The sequence below is a fragment of the Myotis brandtii genome, unplaced genomic scaffold (assembly GCF_000412655.1).
Source record: "Myotis brandtii unplaced genomic scaffold, ASM41265v1 scaffold499, whole genome shotgun sequence".
In the NCBI taxonomy this organism is placed as follows: domain Eukaryota; kingdom Metazoa; phylum Chordata; class Mammalia; order Chiroptera; family Vespertilionidae; genus Myotis; species Myotis brandtii.
In genome coordinates this window covers 1,669,143-1,688,220 of record NW_005369027.1, presented here as the reverse complement: position 1 = coordinate 1,688,220, position 19,078 = coordinate 1,669,143, and the positions used below count along the sequence as shown (strand labels likewise).

At 35.8% G+C, this 19,078-nt stretch overlaps 1 protein-coding gene across 4 annotated transcripts in view; it reads left to right on the top strand.

Moving 5' to 3' along the window:
* Positions 1-19,078, top strand: part of HERC4 (HECT and RLD domain containing E3 ubiquitin protein ligase 4) — a 101,915-nt gene that overhangs the window by 10,247 nt on the left and 72,590 nt on the right. The window lies entirely within an intron of this gene.

Sequence of the window (19,078 nt, the reverse complement as noted above, 5' to 3'; positions counted from 1 at the left end):
GTTTTCAGGCTGGCGGGCGACTGAAGCTCCCAGCCTCTCCTTTTTATTTTCTTTTTTTATTCTGGGATTTATTTACCTTCTATAATTGAAACATTGTTGCCGTCACTGGCACTCCCAGCTCTGAGGCCGCGGCCTGGTTGAAAGCAGGTATCTGGGGTTTGTTTAGCTTCTATAATTGAAACATTGTTGCTTCTGGAGCTCAGAGCCGGGCCGCAGCAGGTGGGGAACCTTGGCTTCCTCCATCACTGGAGCAAGCAAGCCTCCTGCTCGCTTCAGCTGTGTGGCTGCCGGCCACCATCTTTGTTGGCAGTTAATTTGCATATCACCCTGATTAGCCAATGGGAAGCGTAGCGGAGGTACGGTTAATTACCCTTTTTGTCTTTTATTAGATAGGATGGATAGATAGATAGATAGATAGATATAAATATTCTAATTTCTTTTTTAATATCAGTTACCTCATTTTATTTTGGAAGTGTCAATAGTATTCTTAAATAACACAGTTTTAGTGTCTTAATTGTAAAAGTACTAGAGGCCCAGCACACAAATTTGTGCACCAGTGGGGTCCCTCGGCCTGGCCTGCGGGATCGTGCCGAAACCGGCTCTCCAGTATCCCCCGAGTGGTCTTTGACTTCGAGAGGGTGCAGGCCAGGCTGAGGGACCCCACCAGTGCATGATCGGGGCCGGGGAGGGACACAGGAGGTTAGCCAGCTGGGGAGGGGCCGTGGGAGGGCTCCAGGGCGTGTCTGGCCCATTCCCAATCGGCCAGACCCCAGCAGAAAGCTAACCTACCAGTCGGAGCATCTGCCCCTGGTGGTCAGTGCACGTCATAGTGACTGGTGGACCAGTCGACTGTCTGCCCCTTGGTAGTCAGTGCATGTCATAGCGAACAGTTGAGTGGCCTTAGCATATCATTAGCATATTGTGCTTTGATTGGTTGAATGGCTGACTGGACACTTAGCATATTAGGCTTTTATTATATAGGATTACATATTCTTAGTAGAAAATTTGGGAAGTAAAGGAAGTAAATTCAATCATCATGCCATCATGCATAGATAAATACTGTTGTCCATTTGACATTTTTTCTATACTCATAAGTGTTTCTGATTAAAGTAGGAATATGTTCTAGTATCTCAAAAATTTTCCCCCAGTAATAATTTAATAATAATTAGAATTTCTCCCATGTTTTTAAATGTTTAGGGATATTGCTAATGATAATTCAACATTTCATCATTTAAATGTACCAAAATTTATTTGTTGTATTTTTTTTAATTTCCAGACTTTTGTTATAAGGAATGCTACCATGAACATATACATACATAAATTTAGTTTTATTTGCATCTCTGTCTATTTCTTTAGGAAAAAGAACATTTTTAATTTTAGCAAATGTAGTAGAAGCAATGACTAAATTTATTTAAAAATTTTAGGCACCCTTGTGCCTCGCTTTACAAAGTTGATAAGCCCAGAAGATATTTATTTTCAAACAAATGTTTTAAAAATGTATTCATTTGACAAATTTTTTAGTATAACGTGATAAATATAATTTAAAGATTTAGAAGGGAAGACAAAACAAGTGCACAAATAAATAGAAATACATACAAATATAAAGTGTACTAACTCTTGCAAGATGCATAAATAATGCTGTGTAAAGAGATGGATATTGTAACCATTTGGGATGGAGTGGATCTAGGTGAGTTTCTATAGGAAAGATAGCATATGAACTGGAAGGATCTAGTATTTCAATGAGGAAAGATTGAAGAAGAGTGTTCTATAGGTAAAGCAGCTCAAATGGCCAAATTTGAATTACCTGAAATATCTGAAAATAGTGAACAGGAAGGTTAGAAAGTTAAAATTGAGGTCAGATTATAGAATTTATCAAATTGGGGAGCTTGGATTTAATTTGATGGATATCCAGTGATAGTTTGTAATAGGAATCATCAGGTTTTATAAAGGAGGGGAGAGAATCATTTATGCCTTATCCATAAGTCTAAAATCACCCTGAAAAGTACATATTAGCTTAGATTTATAGGTGAAGGAAATACAATTTCATGAGGTCAAATGAATTGCCCAAAGTCTAAATTAATAAAATAAACGTACTCTCACTTGTACCTCGGGAAAATAAACACACATAAATAAATAAAGCACTCCTAGAAATTGACAAGATAGAGAGACAACAATCCAGCAGCAAAATGGGCAAAAGATATGGACAGGCATTAACAGAAAAGGGAATAAATACAAATGGCTCTGAAACAAATGCATTCTCTTCAACTTCATGCATACTAAGAGAAATGCAGGAAACTGCAATGAGGTACCATTTTTTTTTCACATATCAGGTTAACAAAAAATTTTAAGTTTGATAATATACTCTGTATGGTGAGGCTGTCAGTAAACAAGTTTTCATAGGTTGTTAGTATAAATTGATAAGTTTGTATGAGGGTATTTTGCCAGCATATGTCAGAATTACAAATGCACATACCCTTTCTCCCAAAAGTCCAAGAATATAACTCTTGCTCTGATAGCTACATTTGTATATGTACAAAAACGACATTAACTGCAACATTGTTTGTAATAGCAAAACATTAGAAGTGATCATATGACTATCTATTGAGAACTGGTAAAATAAATTATGGTCTATTCCAGCCGTGGGCAAACTACGGCCCGCGGGCCGAATCCGGCCCGTTTGAAATGAATAAAACTAAAAAAAAAAAAAGACCGTACCCTTTTATGTAATGATGTTTACTTTGAATTTATATTAGTTCACACAAACACTCCATCCATGCTTTTGTTCTGGCCTTCCGGTCCAGTTTAAGAACCCATTGTGGCCCTCGAGTCAAAAAGTTTGCCCACCCCTGGTCTATTCAGTCAATGTAAAGTAATGCTATGTAATTGTGAAAAGAATGAAGGTGTTCTTTTTGTACCAAAATGGAAAGATCTCCAAGATACATTAAGTAAAAGGCAAGGTTTAGAACATTGTATAGAAAGATGTATTTTGGATTAACATATATTTATAGATACATATGTATTATATTTTTCTTATTAATACGTAAAAATACCTGGAAGGGTACATACAACTGATAACAGTAGTTACTCTTGGTGCAGAGGTAGGATAAGGGATGAGAACTCTGTTGATGAGGAAGTGGATGGTAGACACAGATTGTCTCACGGCATATTTAAAGGGTAGGCTCTGGAAATAGAATGCTTGTATGCATATCCTGGCTCTGTTACTTTTTAGCTGTGTTATCTTGGGCACATTGCTTAGTCACTCTGTGCCCATATTTTCTTCTATAAAATTAATCTTGCCAAACTCCTAGGGTGGTTGTAAGGATGAAATGAGATAACACTTGAAGTGCAAAGAACAATGCCTGGCATGTGATGAGTGCTCAATAAATGTTTGCTTAAAAGAAGAAAGCTGTTAATATTACAATGGGAATTTAATTTTAGATGTGCCTTACACTGAAATGGGTGATAGGCTGTTTGCATATTTGCCTTCAGATAGATACCATATTTTTCCATGTATAAGACGCCCCCACTTTTCCAACCCCATATTAAGAAATCAATATTTTAAACATAGAACAAAACACATTTTTATTTAGTAATTACCACAGGTAATGTTTACATACCAGTACTATGATATTATGCAGCATATCACTTTATTCAGCTTCTGGTGCATCACTGCTCTCTTCTTCATCACTATTAGTTCAGACATATCAATTTCTTCACTTCTATTGTATCACTGCTGTCTTCTGAGTCACTGCCTATATATGTGAGATCATCCTCATAAACCAGTGACATTTTCTGAGCTAACATTGTTTGTGTTCTCATGGCCAACCCTTCTCTTTTCATGAAATTGAAGCACCATTTTGCCTTTCCTGTAAAATCAACAATTTTCATTTCGCTTGCAAACATCCTTGCCTGACATTGAATAAGCTGGTCGACACATAAGCCACTCTGGTGCTGCTCCATAATCTAAATCTTAAGCCTTTGCTCCAAGTTTGCCCATTTTGCTGGTTTTCCTCTTAAGCCCTTCTTTTTTGGCATCTTAATGAGTTGTTCTTCCTGTTTTCTCCACTGTTTGATCAGACACTCAGTGGGAGGAGGTCCAAATTATCTCTCTGCAGCTCTGTTTCCATGCTTTTTTGCATAGCTGATTACATTCAGTTTGAATTTTGCAGAGTAAGACAATTGCTTACCGGTATTTATCTTTGACATCTTTATGGGCTCAGAAAGCTCTGTTCCCTGTTGCATCTGTGCACTCTCCACCTCCACTTCCAATTACGGCATAAGGCTCATGATTGGAGGAAGCCTCTTTGACAAGGTATGGGCAGCTACGCACCTGCATGGCTCCCTCCTTGGCTGACTTCCATGTATAAGATGCCCCTTGATTTTCAGTCTAAGGATTTTAGGAAAAAATAGCACCTTCTACACAGAAAAATATGGTAATATCTTTTCATTTAGAACTGAAATTCAAGTATTTATTCCAAAAAAATGAGTGTCTTCCTACTCTGTCCCATACATTATGCTAAGCTTGAAAGTACTTCTTTAACTTCAGTATTCAATTATTATGTTAAAATTGTTGGAGCTCATATTAAAAAATGTGCCAAAATATCAAAAAAAATGTATGTTTGTGATGCTTAGAGGTAATGCTATATTTGAGCAAGATATAAAATGAATTGGATTTCTTTAAAGATACAGAAAAATAAAGGAATTAAAGTCCCCCTTTTTTGTTCCTTGGAGAAGCACATAAATAATGGAAGTTAGACTCATCATTTATTTTCAAAAGTTTATTTAATGATGAATAATTGGAAGATGTTTTAGTCTACTCAGGTTGCTATAACAAAATTACTATAGTTTTGGTGGCTTGACTAACCAACATACACTGAGTGGCCAGATTATTATGACCACCTGACATTTGTAGGCAAATTAGCTATAATTTCGTGCTGAAGTTGCTAGAGGGCCAGACCATTATAAATAGGGAAGCAGGTTGTTTACCACAACAGTAGAAATGATTTTTTTCTGAAGGTATGGGTGAACAATGCCTTTGAACATGGGATGTTTGTGTGTGTGTGTGTGTGTGTATCCCTTTGCATGAAGATTTGCACAATAGGCCTTTCTTCCCCTGGCTGCCGGCACCGGTTTTCCTCTGGCACCCGGGACCCAGGCCTTTGGTCCGGCCGCAGGGGAGAAGCCAAGCCTCTTCAGTCTTCGCTCCGCACCTGCAAATTAATCGCCATCTTTGTTGGGTTAATTTGCATAGTCGCTCTTATTGGCTGGTGGGTATAATGGAGTGACATCAATTTGCATGTTTCTCTTTTATTAGTGTAGACACACACACACACACACAGTGGCCAGATTATTATGACCACCCGACGTTTGTAGGCAAATTAGCTATAATTTTGCGCGGAAGTTGCTAGAGGGCCAGACCATTATAAACATCTAAATAGCACAACATACCTAAGTATCATTGCTGATCAAGTTCATCCTATCATGTTGATGGCATATCCCAATGGAGATGGCTTCTTCCAACAAGACAATGCGCCATGCCACGGTGCTCGTATTGTGCAGGAGTGGTTTCAAGAACATGAGGGAGACTTTACCTTGCTTAGGTGGCCCCCACAATCACCAGATCTCAATCCAATTGAGCATTTGAGGGACGAAGTTAAAATAGCCATCAGGCAGCTGGTTCCACAACCATCAAATCTCACAGAACTGGACAGTGCTATTCATCAAGCATGGTGTCAGATTCCTCGCATCACCTTTCCACATCTTGTGGAGTCAATGCCAAGAAGAATCGCTGCAGTATTGAAGGCAAAAGGTGGCCCAACAAAGTACTGATGGGGTGGTCATAATAATCTGGCCACTCAGTGTATATTTCTCACGATTCTGAGACTGGGGAGTCCAAGATCAAGGTACTAGCAGATTTGGTGTCTGGGTAGCACTTCACTTCCTGTTCATAGAAAGCCATCTTCTCATTGTGCCTTCACTTGGCAGAAGAGCTGAGGGAAAGGGCACCAGTCTCATTCATGAGAGCTCTATCATGACCTAATCACCCCAAAGGCTTACCACATACTATCTATCACTTTGTAGGGTTATGAATTTTGAATTTGGAGAGGGCACAGGCATTCAGTTCATATCAGAAGGTATATTTTGTGTACTGTATGTGGAGGAACATAGACACTTAAATAAATTCTAGTTATTCACACTTTAAAATTCTGCCCTGCCCAAAAAGTAAGCAGACCTTTAAATTAAAAATAAATGTATTTGATTGCTTCTCTCTTTTTTTATAGTTGTAGCTATTTTAACAGCAATGCCAATTTTTTTTGCTTAGTATATAAGTATGTTAATAAACGGGGCATCCACTGTTTACAAGGTGCTTAACTATGGGAGAAATTTATATACATGAACTGATAAAATGTAGAGAACAAAAGAACATTTTAAATGGAAACCATTGTATTGTAAGTTAGCTATCTCCATCTCTCTAAAATAAACTGCGAAAACAACTCCTCGTCCTTGTTTATTAATGCTTCTTGAATTCCCTCAGATTCACCTTAGGATCTGCTTTCTAACCCATAGCACCAACATTGATTCAATTGCCAAATCTTATTGGTTCTTTCCTTAGTAACTCTCAATTTCTTTTCCTTTGCAAATGGCTAAATGCGTGACCTTCAGCTAGTTGCTTTAAATTATTAGGGCCAATAGTTTCCTGCTATCTCAATCTAACATTTATTTTTATCCTAATTAGATCATTACTGGTTTATGTAAAAACTGGCAAAAAGTTTTTAACTGATGTTCCAATTCATCCTTCCTATTAATTTAGGATTAATCTTTCTAAGGCATATTTCCATTTCTGTTGGATTTGCCCAGCTGAAGTACTATCTCCTACATCTCCCTGGTCACTGTTGTAAGAACTCAAATTGCATATTTTTGTGTAATGAAGGACAGTTACCTGGCATTCAGTAAATAAGTTGCTTGGCTGTCTATTTTATATGATTGTTTAGATAAAAATCTCCTTTAGCATGCCAACTCCTAGAGAGTAGAAGCCTTACTTTAGTATAGATCTTTGTCACTGTGGTGACTACACTATAGTACACACAGAAGGAATATGAGTTTATTGAATGCACACATGGTCAATGTATTTTATTGGATATGCTATAGGAAAGGAAGAAAATTATACATAGACTCTTGTTTCAATGAACTTGGTGGCCATAAGCTACATTATAACAGAAAATTTAAAATTTGAAACTGTTCTAAAAATGTACATGTTGGATATGATATATCAAAGTTGGTGTGAACATAAGAGGAAGCAAGAATGAGGCTTGGAAGAAATTTATTATACTTAGATCTCAGAGAGAGGGGTCACTGCATGCCACACACAGATACAGGGGAAGACATCAGGGTAGTCAGGAGGCAGAGAACAAGAGCACAGGTTATGACATTTATTGGGGTTTCCCAGGGAAAGGCAAGACTGGGCAGAATAACAGTTTAGGATTGGCTAGTTTAATACCTCCAGGCTTTGGGCTATAAGGTTGGTTTCTAGTTTCTTACTACCTGGCCTGGGATGATTTAGGGTATGGGAAATACTAGCTTGGTGTGTGAGAGTTAGATAAGGCTTTAGTTGATGTTATAAACTCTGTATTAGCTGGTTTGCAGATGAAAAGCATGCTAGTAGGCAAGTAGTTCTCTTTAGGAATTTGTCCTGAAGGGACTGTCGCTTCTGTGCTCTGTAAGCCCCCTCACCTCCCACGTCAGAGCATCAAGAATACAGAAAATAAGAACATATGTTCATATAATTGACCCTGTGATGAATGGATACCAAATTTATGAATAAATAATCTAAACACACACACACACACACACACACACACACACACACACAACAGAACAAAACCTCTGCTAGTATATTTTGATGGTTCTTGCTTAAAAAGAAATGGAAGTAAAGCAACTATACGACATATTTATGTTAGAGTCTTTGTATTTCAAGACCTCCTTTTCTCTTCAGAGCAATTAATTTCAGCAGTTCCTAAACATCCAGAAAGGGCTTTTCTTTCTTTCTTTTTAAATATATTTTTTAATTGATTTTTTTACAGAGAGGAAGGGAGAGGGATAGAGAGTTAGAAACATCGATGAGAGAGAAACATCCATCAGCTGCCTCCTGCACACCTCCTACTGGGGATGTGCCCGCAACCAAGATACATGCACTTGATTGGAATCGACCCTGGGCCCTTTCAGTCCGCAGGCCGATGCTCTATTCATTGAGCCAAACTGGTTAGGGCCAGAAGGGCTTTAAAAAAAAAAATACGGTAAAGCCCTAATTTTTTTATAAAATGTTAAATATATTTGGAAAATCCATTATTAAAACATAATCATGTTCTTTAAATATTGTTAACAGAAGGACAATAAATAGGGGAATGTTTATATGTTAGTGCCTTGATCTGTAAATAGGGATGATGGTATACCCTACTCATGGTGTTATGAGGATTAAATGAGATTACTACGTCATTTAGCACAGTGCCAGGCACATAATAAGCTCTTGATGTATGTTAACTGTATATCTCTATGTAGATAGAATGCATAAGAGGGGTATGAACTTGTAAACATACCCATTTGTAAAGAATTTTAAAAATCAAATTAGTTATATGAATATTATTTTGTGGGCTGTCAGCTAAGACATATAAGTCACTTTACATTTTATATTTTATCAGGGAACTCAAAATGCTTTAATGACTATGGGTTGTACTGTTTCAAATTTCTATTGGTAATAATTTAGAGAATAGACACTTTAATTTTTTTTGATGTTTTAGTCTTATTTCCTTCAGTCTCAATTTGTTTTATAATACACTTTATGATCATTACGTATATGGATTATATTAGATTCTTTACAAAGTGTCAGTAAACAATAACTTCACGTTAGGAATAGGGAAGTACATGCCTTGAGTGAAGTAGCCTTTTGCTTCGTTATTATCTCTGTAACAAAATTATGATTATTTAAAGTTAAAAAAAGCATTCTGAATTATTTATTGTTGTTATTCACTAACCTTGAGTGGTTAATGTCATCTTTCAAAAGTCAGAATCATAAATGCATTAACTACACATTTAGTTGTTTAATTAAATAATTAAAAGAACCATAAGAAAAAAACACCCTTGTAGGTAACCAGAGTTGACAGTTTAGTATATTTTCTCATTCTTTTTTTCTGGATATATATTGGGGCTGAGTGACTTTAAAAAAAATGTTTTATTGAGGAAGAGAGAGGGAGAAAAAGAAACATGGATATGAACATCAATCAGTTGCTTCCTAACTGGGCATCAAACCCTTGACCTTTCAGTGCCTGGGATGATGCTCAACCAACTGAACCACATTGGCCAAGGCTGTGTGTGATATTTTTAAACAAGAATGGAGTTACATAGTGCCTCTTTAATAAAATACTCTCTTGTGAACATTAAATTTTTAGAGATGGGTTGTTCTTTTTAGAGTTTGGAGTTATTCAGAGAGAAGGAAAGAAGAAACATTTATAGCAACTAGGAAGGCATGGTAGTTCAGAGGATTTTGAAACTTAAACTTTGAAGTAAGTAAAATTTGAAGAATTAAACATTGGCATATAGACATCTGGCAAAATTACTAAGGAATTGAAATGATGCCTCTTTAAATTAGTTATTTAACAAAGTGTATTTCTCAGTTTTAGAATTGTTATCAACATGGCTCTGCTTGGTGTTCATTAACAATACTGTTTTTCAGGCCCCATAAGTTAAACATAAAACATTAACAGAGGTTTTTGTTCTCCAAATAAAACATTGAAAATCATTTAAACTTTGTTAGAATTCATTGTTTTAAAATTCGTAATACATGTAGGACTTTATTAAACTCAGACCATATTAAAAGTTAAAATTGATCGTGGACTTGCATCACACCTGGAAATAACCAGATAGTCCTTGATTTATGAATGAATTGTGTTATTAAAATCTTTAAAATGTTCTTTGTGTATGGAAATTTTGCTAGATATAAGAAGTTTTCAAACAAATCTTCCTTAAAACATATTGCACCTAAGTATAATATTTTAATAATTATATTTAAGTGAACTGTGTAACATTTTCTATAGAAAAATTCATTTGAGTTTTAAATTTGAATGTCAGAAAAATATCTGCACCCTTCAGCTATCCTGACTTGTTTAGTTCTGTTGGTTTATCAGTTCCAGAAAGTTCAGGATAGATATTTGTCGGCAGCATTTAACTTAACTAAAGATAAACAATAATCTGATCATAGCTTCTGCTTCCTAGGTAAGAACCTCTTATCACTCCAAGTTAATTATTTCCATAATGTTTTGATTTTGGGAAATAGGACATTTGTTCCTGTGGGGTCATTTTCGAAGTTGGGGGCTTTCTATGCCTTAAAAAAATTCTTTTATTTTTTTCTGACTACCAAAATAATACATGTACTTTAGTCTTTTTTAAACTTATAGAAATGTATGATCTAAAAAATGGAAGTCACTTTTCCCCCTACATTCTAAAGATGGCTACTACTATTTATATTTTCATGTCTTTTACACTTGTGTTAAAAGACATAATTTTATACACATTTATATAAAGGTCTGTGATTTGCTTTTTATTTGTTACTAGAGGCCCAGTGCACAGGATTCATGCACTGGTAGGGGGACCATGGCCTGCAGGTATCAGCCCCCCCTCCCCCGGAGCGCACTCATCCCAGCCGAGCGGCTGTGGACCCATCCTCTGAGCGGCTGCTCCCGATGCCCTCAGTGGTAGCAGCTGCTCATCCTGGTCAGCAGCAGCTCCTGTGTTGAGCGTCTGCCCCCTGGTGGTCAGTGCGCATCATAGTGACTGGTCGACCAATAGTTCTGCTGTTCACTCACTTGGCTTTTATTATATAGGATAGGATATTTGTCTCATTCTTTTTAATAGAAACATCAATTTTTATTACATGGATATTCCATAACTTACCTACTTATTACTGGAAATCGGGTTATTTCCTATTGTTTTTTCCCAATTACAAACATTCAATAAACATTGTTTTACAATGTATAATGAGTTCTTGAAAGTTTCTGGGTCAAAGGGCATGCATGTTTAGAATTGTAAAGCCTATTGCAGCTTGCTCTTTAAAAAGCTTTTTTTGGCTTATATTTTAAAGATTTTTTTAGAGAAGTGTGTGTGTTTGTTTTTTGCCAATTTTGTGTAAATATTTTTTGCCATTTTTTAACCCTTTGGGAACACAATAACACCACATAAGAATTTAACATCTGTGGATGACAGAGGATATAGAGTGACATGATAATGTTTATATTTTTTCTCAAATGGCTGGGTTAAAAATATTTTTGTTCTTGCCTGGTCAACTGAGAACTGTAACAAAACCTTAGCCAGAACATAAGGTTAAATATATACAGTTGATTAATCAATTACACATCTGTTAGTAAAAGGGTGGGAAAGGAAAGAAAAGGAAAGAGAAATAAAAGCATTTTTTTTATTCTACCCTTTTGCCTTATCAATACTGTAAACAACTGTCCTTTTCGCAGTATATTTAGTGCCTCATTTTTCACATTTTTGTACTTTTTAAAAAATATAGTTTTATTGATTTCAGAGGGGAAGAAACAGATCGAAACATCAGTGATGAGAGAGAATCATTGATAGGCTGCCTCCTGCATGCCCCCTATTGGGGATCGAGCCCGGAATCCAGGCATGTGCCCTTGACTGGACTTGAACCCGGGACCCTTCAGTCCGCAGGCCTACCAATGCTCTATCCACTGAGCCAAACCAGCTAGGGTGCATTTTTATACTTTTTGTTGTGGTGATTTTACAGTTTAAAATGATCCCTAAGCATAGTGCATAGTGCTGAAGGTGCTATGTAGGGTTCCTAAGCCCAAGAAGTCTGTGATATGCCTTACAAGGAAATACACTGAGGCATGAGTTACAGTGCTGTTGGCTGTGAATTCAATGTTAATGAATCAACAATATATATTAATTAAGATGCCTTCAAACAGAAACACACATAAAAGGTTACTATTGGTCAGTTGCCAAAAATGTGATCAGAGCTTATAGGAACCTAACACTGAATATTCCGTAGGGGCAGTGATTTATTTGCTAAATAAGTATTCATGGTGACTTCATAGAACATAAATAACTACTGCAAACAACAATAATTGATTGTATTCCCAACTAGACTAAAATAAAATGACTGAAGTTATAACTAGAATAATGATGGAGTTGCCTAGAAAGATGGTGCAGTAGTGAAATAAATCAATCTTTAGCATCCTTCAGTTTTCTTCATAAGTTTTGTAGAGTTTTGCATCATCTTTTAAGAAGGTATAAAAGAACCCTGTAGTCACCGTCTTTGTAGCTTTTCTTTTTCTTTTTTGTAGCTTTCATTGACCACAGTTGAGAATGCAGAAATTTTCATTTTCTGTCTTTAATGGCAAAGAGAAGAAAATTGACAGAGAAAGAAAGCTATTTCACAATTACTAGATAAATCAGAAAGTGAATGTGGATAGTACCACTGATGATGGTGAAATTGATCATTGAGTTTGGAGATAATTCCACATGAATTTTCACAAACTGAAGAATTGAGGAATATATTTCTTAGGTTCTAAAGGAAATAGGATGTTCTTATCCAGTTAGTTATTCAACAAGAAGGATTGTATCTTTTAGCATTTTGCATGAAGCTAGACCTATCCTGTATTGGCTAAAATGATGTATAACAGTATTCTTTCTTATGTTGATGCAACAAAATTTATTTGATGTAGCATGTAAGTGAACAAATGCTGAAATCACATGTGCATACAAAGGTAATTCGGAGGAAATAGATGAAGTAGAAATGAAAATCATCATTAGGTTGAACATTTTAATTGGTTTTTATAAATCTAAAGACAATAATATTTGCATTATGGAGTAAAGAAGAGTATTATCTCCTTAATAAAATGATGTGCCATCAGTTTTCAAAAATACTGCATTTTAACAGTAAAAGTTTAAAAAGAACCAGAAGTAATGATGAGGTAATACTGATCTGCTATCAGTTTTTACAACTTGAATATATATATATATTACATTTCTCTAGTTTTTTTTCTTTTCTGTTACTGCTCCTGTCTCTGAATAATGTATTTTTTCTTTCCCGAGGCAATGTCCTTTACTTAATGTTTTCTTTGCCTTTTTGTGCCTCCCAGAACTAAATGTTTCTTTTTTTTTTTTTTTTTTCCTTGAAGAGAAATATTGTGAACTGATATGGGCAGTGTTATTTTTCTCAAAAAAAAATTTATTTATTTTTTACAACGAGTCTTTTTTTTAAAAATATATTTTATTGATTTTTTACAGAGAGGAAGGGAGAGGGATAGAGAGTTAGAAACATTGATGAGAGAGAAACATTGACCAGCTGCCTCCTGCACACTCCCCATTGGGGTTGTGCCCCCAACCAAGGTACATGCCCTTGACCGGAATCGAACCTGGGACCCTTCAGTCCACAGGCCGACACTCTATCCACTGAGCCAAACCGGTTAGGGCTCAAAATATTTATATGAACATTTTGAAGCATAAAGTTGAAAGAGTAGCACAATGACCAACAGTTAAAATTTTGCCACATATTTTTATCTGTATTATTTGTATTTTTTAAATATTTTTTTAATTGATTTCACAGAGGGAGAGGGAGAGAGAGAGAAACATCAGTGATGAGAGAGAATCATTGATCGGCTGCCTCCTGCAGGGGATCGAGTCTGCAAGCATGTGCCCTTGGCTGGAATCGAACCTGGGATACTTCAGTCTGCAGGCTGACATTCTATCCACTGAGCCAAACTGGATAGGGCTATATTTTTTAAAAAACAGATTCCTTATTTCTGAATTACACTCAGCTGTAATTACATGCTATTAATAAACTTTTCCAACAATCTTAGCATCATATCCTCATAATTCCATCTTGTAGCACTTATTTATCTAAGGACTCAGTTATTTTTTAATGGGCATGCTTGGCAAGTTTTTCTTTTTTCTGTCCTCTTCCTTATATATCTATACTCAATCCTAAATTGAATTTAATATTCACTTATCCCTCCCTTTTTTAACTGTGTTACTTGACTTTGAATGGCAAACGTAGATCAGTGATTAAAACTTAATAGAGTTAGCATACTATCTGGTAATAGTAAACAATATTAGCTGTTGGGTTTAATATGAACTCTGTTTTCTCACACAGGACATCATTGAGGCAATCTTTCTAGTGACTTTTTTTCTGGGTTCATTAATTCCCCTTTCATTCTTGCTTATCATTGACTTTCTTTTCAAGCCATATTATTTTCAAGCATTTAACCAGAATTTGACCTGGATGTGAAATGTCTCAATGTACCATTGATTTGACTTTCTAGCATACTAGGAGGAAATTATTGAAGCTATTCATTTTGATGAGACATTTGGAAAAAATAGTAATGTTTAATAATTGTACAAAGAAGTTACCAGTTTTACGTATTTGGTGGCAGAAAAGCCTCTGTTAAATATTATCCCCATGGCATATAACTTGTTAGTGTTTCTTTCCTTTCCTTTTTTTGAGTAAGGAAAGGTTTATTGATCTAGAAGGCCTAGCTAGAGAGGATGGGAGAACTAATTCTCAAATCCACCTTAAGAGAATCTGGAGTTTAGGCATATTTTATTGTCAAGGAGGGGTGAGGCAAAGGGTGTGTGCTTAGACAGGTAGGCAACAAAGCAGATCCAAGGAACAGCTCGAAATTTAAAAATCCCTTTGTTTTTGGCCTACCCCCACACACCCCCACCCTCTTAGTCTGGTTCTAGAGTCCTTATTTTGTGCATATTTCCCCACCTCTTCCCTGAGGAAGGGGTTGCTCAAGCCTCAAGCAGAATTTCTTTAGTAATTCGAGTATCTATAGCAGGAGATTTAGCCTGAAGGTCATTGGAGAGAGCAAGCATTTCACTCTTATAATTCCCCCCTTTTTGTTCATCCTTTAATTTGAGGGAAATAGGGCAACTGAGTCCAGGTTCAATTAAGAGGGAGGATTGGCTTGTAAAATGGAGTCAGATTTGTCACACATCCTGTTGCTCTTAATCTGACTCCTACAATCTCATGGGAAGTCATAGGGAGTAATATTTTTTAAATAATATATTTCTGAAATAGTTATACTGTCTCAAAATAGGTATCTCAATACTTGGATGGGACTAAAATTCTGAAAGTACCAAAATTATTTATCTTGAGTTATTACTATGTAGAAAAAAGAGCTTAGGTTAGTTTTAAAAAGGGAAAACATCTGTTTTATACATTTCTTTAACTATTTTCTCTAACAATCTATTTAATTTTTATTTTGAATAGACAATATATTCACATGGTTCACAAATCAAAGTAATATAAGTACACATTATGAAGTTTGCTCTTATTATTTAACTACCCTATTTCCCCCTCTACTCACACCTCCTACAGGTAACTATGTTTATTAGTTTTAGTATATCTAAAGTTTCTTTATGTAGATGTAGGCAAATATGAGTATATATTGTTATTCTTCCTTATGAAAAAAATAGCAAATCATGTACACTATCCCACATCTTGATTTTTTTCTGCTTCACTAATAATGCCCTTGAGATCTTTCCATATCACCATGTAAAAATTCTTCACTATTTTTTTGTAGAGCACAGTATTCCAATGTGTACATTAAATCCTTTTTTAGTGGATATTTAGAATATTTCTAGTCTTTTGTTATTATACACAGTGCTGCAAATATACATAAATACACACATTCTCTCACACACATATTTATAACCTGTCCTTTTAGGTACTCCAGCTGGGCCTATCTAGACAAAAGATAGATTAACAAGAGAAACAAAGAGAAAAAAAAACAAGTTTATTAACACATGCTTTGCACTTACACAGGGGAGCACTCAGTAATGAGTGATTAGGGGTGTTAGAAGGTGGGCTTATATAGCATCTTAAAAAGAGAACAATAAATGTTTAGATAAGTAACAAAATAGAAAGGACTTTGAATTTCTGGGGTGGCAAATTGTGGGAAGGTAACTAATACGGGCTAGTTAGTAAAATTTATGTAGCTTTTGCTGGTGCCATCTCTAAGGGTCCAGAGTTGTCTCTGGTGATTAACTTCTGCCCTTCCTGGTAGAGAGGGAAAGGGGACACATTTACAAGTCTATGTTCCTGCTTTTAGGCAAATACCAGAACAGAGAGCTTTTCTTGTATTCTCAGAGGCCTTCAGCTGAAAATAATCCTTATGCCAAAGTAGCATATTTTGAGGTGGCATACACTGCTACCCTTCATCACTTAGGTGTATCTGTAGGATAATTTCCTGGAGATGGAATTGCTAGGTTCAAAAAGAAAATAAAAATATTTTGTTAGGTATTGCCACCTTCCTCTCCCATCAAGGTTGTTCTATTTTTTACTCCCACTATCAAACTCCCACTATCAATATATGAGTGCCCTTTTCCCCAACAGATTAGGTCTTCTTACTGTCTCCAAAATTTTGCCTTTTCCAGAATGTCATATAGTTGGAATAATACAGTATGTAGCCTTTTCAGATTAGTTTCTTTCACTTAGAAAACACACATTTAAGTTTACTCCATGTCTTTTCATGGCTTGATAACAACTCATTTCTTTTTAGTGCTGAATAATATCCTATCATCTCAATGTACCAGTTTATCCATTCATGTACTGAAGGACGTTTTGGTTGCTTCCAAGTTTTGACAATTATGAATAAAGATGCTATAAATACCCGTGGGAAGGTTTTTGTGTGGACATAAGTTTTCAACTCCTTTGGGTAAATACCAAGGAGCGAAATTGCTGGATCATTATGATAAGTGTGTGTTTAGTTTTGTAAGAAACTGCCAGACTGTTCTTCCAAAGTGGCAGTACCATTTGCATGCCCACCAGCAATGAGAGATCTATAGCTCTATATCCTTGCTAGCATTTGGTGGTGTCAGCATTTTGAATTTTGGCCATGTTTATAGGTGTATAGTGGTATCTCATTTTAATTTACAAATTCCCTGATGACTTATGATATAGACCATCCTTTCATATGTTTAACTTGCCATCTACTTCTTTTTTGGTGGGGTGTCTGGTCAGATTTTGGACTGTTTTTTAATTGGGTTCATTTTCTTACTGAGTTTAGAGTTTTTTCTTGTATTTTGGATAATAGTCCTTTATTAGATGTCTTTTGCAATTTTTTTTTTCACAGTCTGTGCTTGTTTTCTCATTCTCTTGATAAATGTAAACTTTTATAATAAAAGGTTAAAAACCACATAGATAAGTACATAAATTAAAAGTGTGTGTCTTGCCTTGCTGGCATGGCTCAGTGGTTGAGTGTCAATTTATAAACCAGGAAGGTACGGTTGGGGCATATGCCTGGGCTGCCAATCCCCAGTAGAGGGTGTGCAGGAGGCAGCCGATGGATGATTCTCTCTCATCATTGATGTTTCTCTCTTTCCCCCTCCCTTCCTCTCTGAACTCAATAAAAATACATTTTAAAAAATTGTCTGGCTCTATGAATTCTAAGTGAACATATTATTTCCCTGTTTATGTTATCAGTCTTTTTACTGCTTTTAGTTTGTTTTGCTATATAATAAATTGAATTTTCTCAAATGGGTACATGGAATCTCTTCCTCTTTCCTTAACTCAGGACTTTAAGTGTCTTCCAAAATTCTTCCCGGTATCTTTCAAGGCTTTAATAATTCCCATGTCCCTTTTGTATATCTTTTATCTTAGCACTTAATCACAATCCTTTATCCCACCTGTTATTTTATACATTGTAAACTCTTTGAGAGCTAGAATTCTTGTTTTATTTGTCTTTGTGTGTCTAGAGTTTGGAGCACAAGAAGTATTATACGCTATTACTGTTTAGTATGAATGATTGTTTCTTGGATTTTAAGTGCCTTTGATTTTATAGCCATTGCTCTCTAATTTAGGTATTCTTTGTTTATTATTGTTTAACCAACCAATCATTCATTCCTCTTGTCATCCTAACATTTTCTGCTTTTCACTAGTTACCCTTGAAGATTGTTTTGGAGAAACATTGACTTATTTCTGGGGCCTCTGTGAGAGAGTAGAGATCTCTTCTGTGTTTTCTTTCTTTCATCATAATTAAAACTTATGGGAATGTTTTGATGTAAACAAATGATGCCATACTTCTAAGTTTGTTTTCTTAATTTTTGGGGGGGACAATATGTTATATCTTGTTTTCCTTTTTTGTATGTTTCTGCAATATAATTTTATGAAAACGTGCATACAAAGAGTGAGAGATTAGTATAATGAATTGCCACATACTGTTCACAGCTTCTTGTTATTAACTCATAGTACTTTAAGGTAAGTACTTAAAATATTGTTAGAGGTGTACAGATTCCTAGAGGCTATTTAGGGCTAACCTCCCACCCCAAAATACAGGATAGTAATTCAGATACAATTTTAATTTCTCTATACATAGGGATTTAAACCTCCTTGATGTGATCTGTTTCATTATTGAACAGTTGTATTTATAAACAGAGCTAAAATATGCTTCTGAAGAAACCCTGTTTGATTCATTTTAACTACTTCAACACGAGGCTTCCAGTTTATTAAAGAAAAATTTATAGCTTTCTTATTAAGCTAAAAGAATTAATTTTAAGTGGCATCATAAAATAATTCGTGGTGGACCCTGGCCTGTGTGTCTCAATGGATAGAGCATCGCCCTTCGCATCTAAGGGTGGAAGGTTCGATTCCCAGTCAAGGGCACATACCTGGGTTGCAGGTTCTTCCCAGGCCCTGGTTGCGGGGGGCGGGGGGCGGGGGGCGGGCAACCAATCTATGTGTTTCTTTTTCTCCTTTCCCTCTCTTCCAGTCTCTAAAAATAAATGGAAAAAATATCCTCGAGTAAGGATTAACAAAACAAACAAAAACTTGTGGTACTAGTAAACTGATAAGACATTGCACATTTTAGGACTAAGGACACAATTTCACTTTCTTGACTGATTTGTCAGTGGTTACTGATAGTCTTATGAAGGGCCAGTATTTAGAATTAATTCTTAGTTTAAAACTTGAGCACGTTTTAACCACATATGGAGTTTTTATGTCTTTGATGTTAAAATGGCAGTCGATAAACTAAAACCCGTTTGTTGTGGTCACATTGCC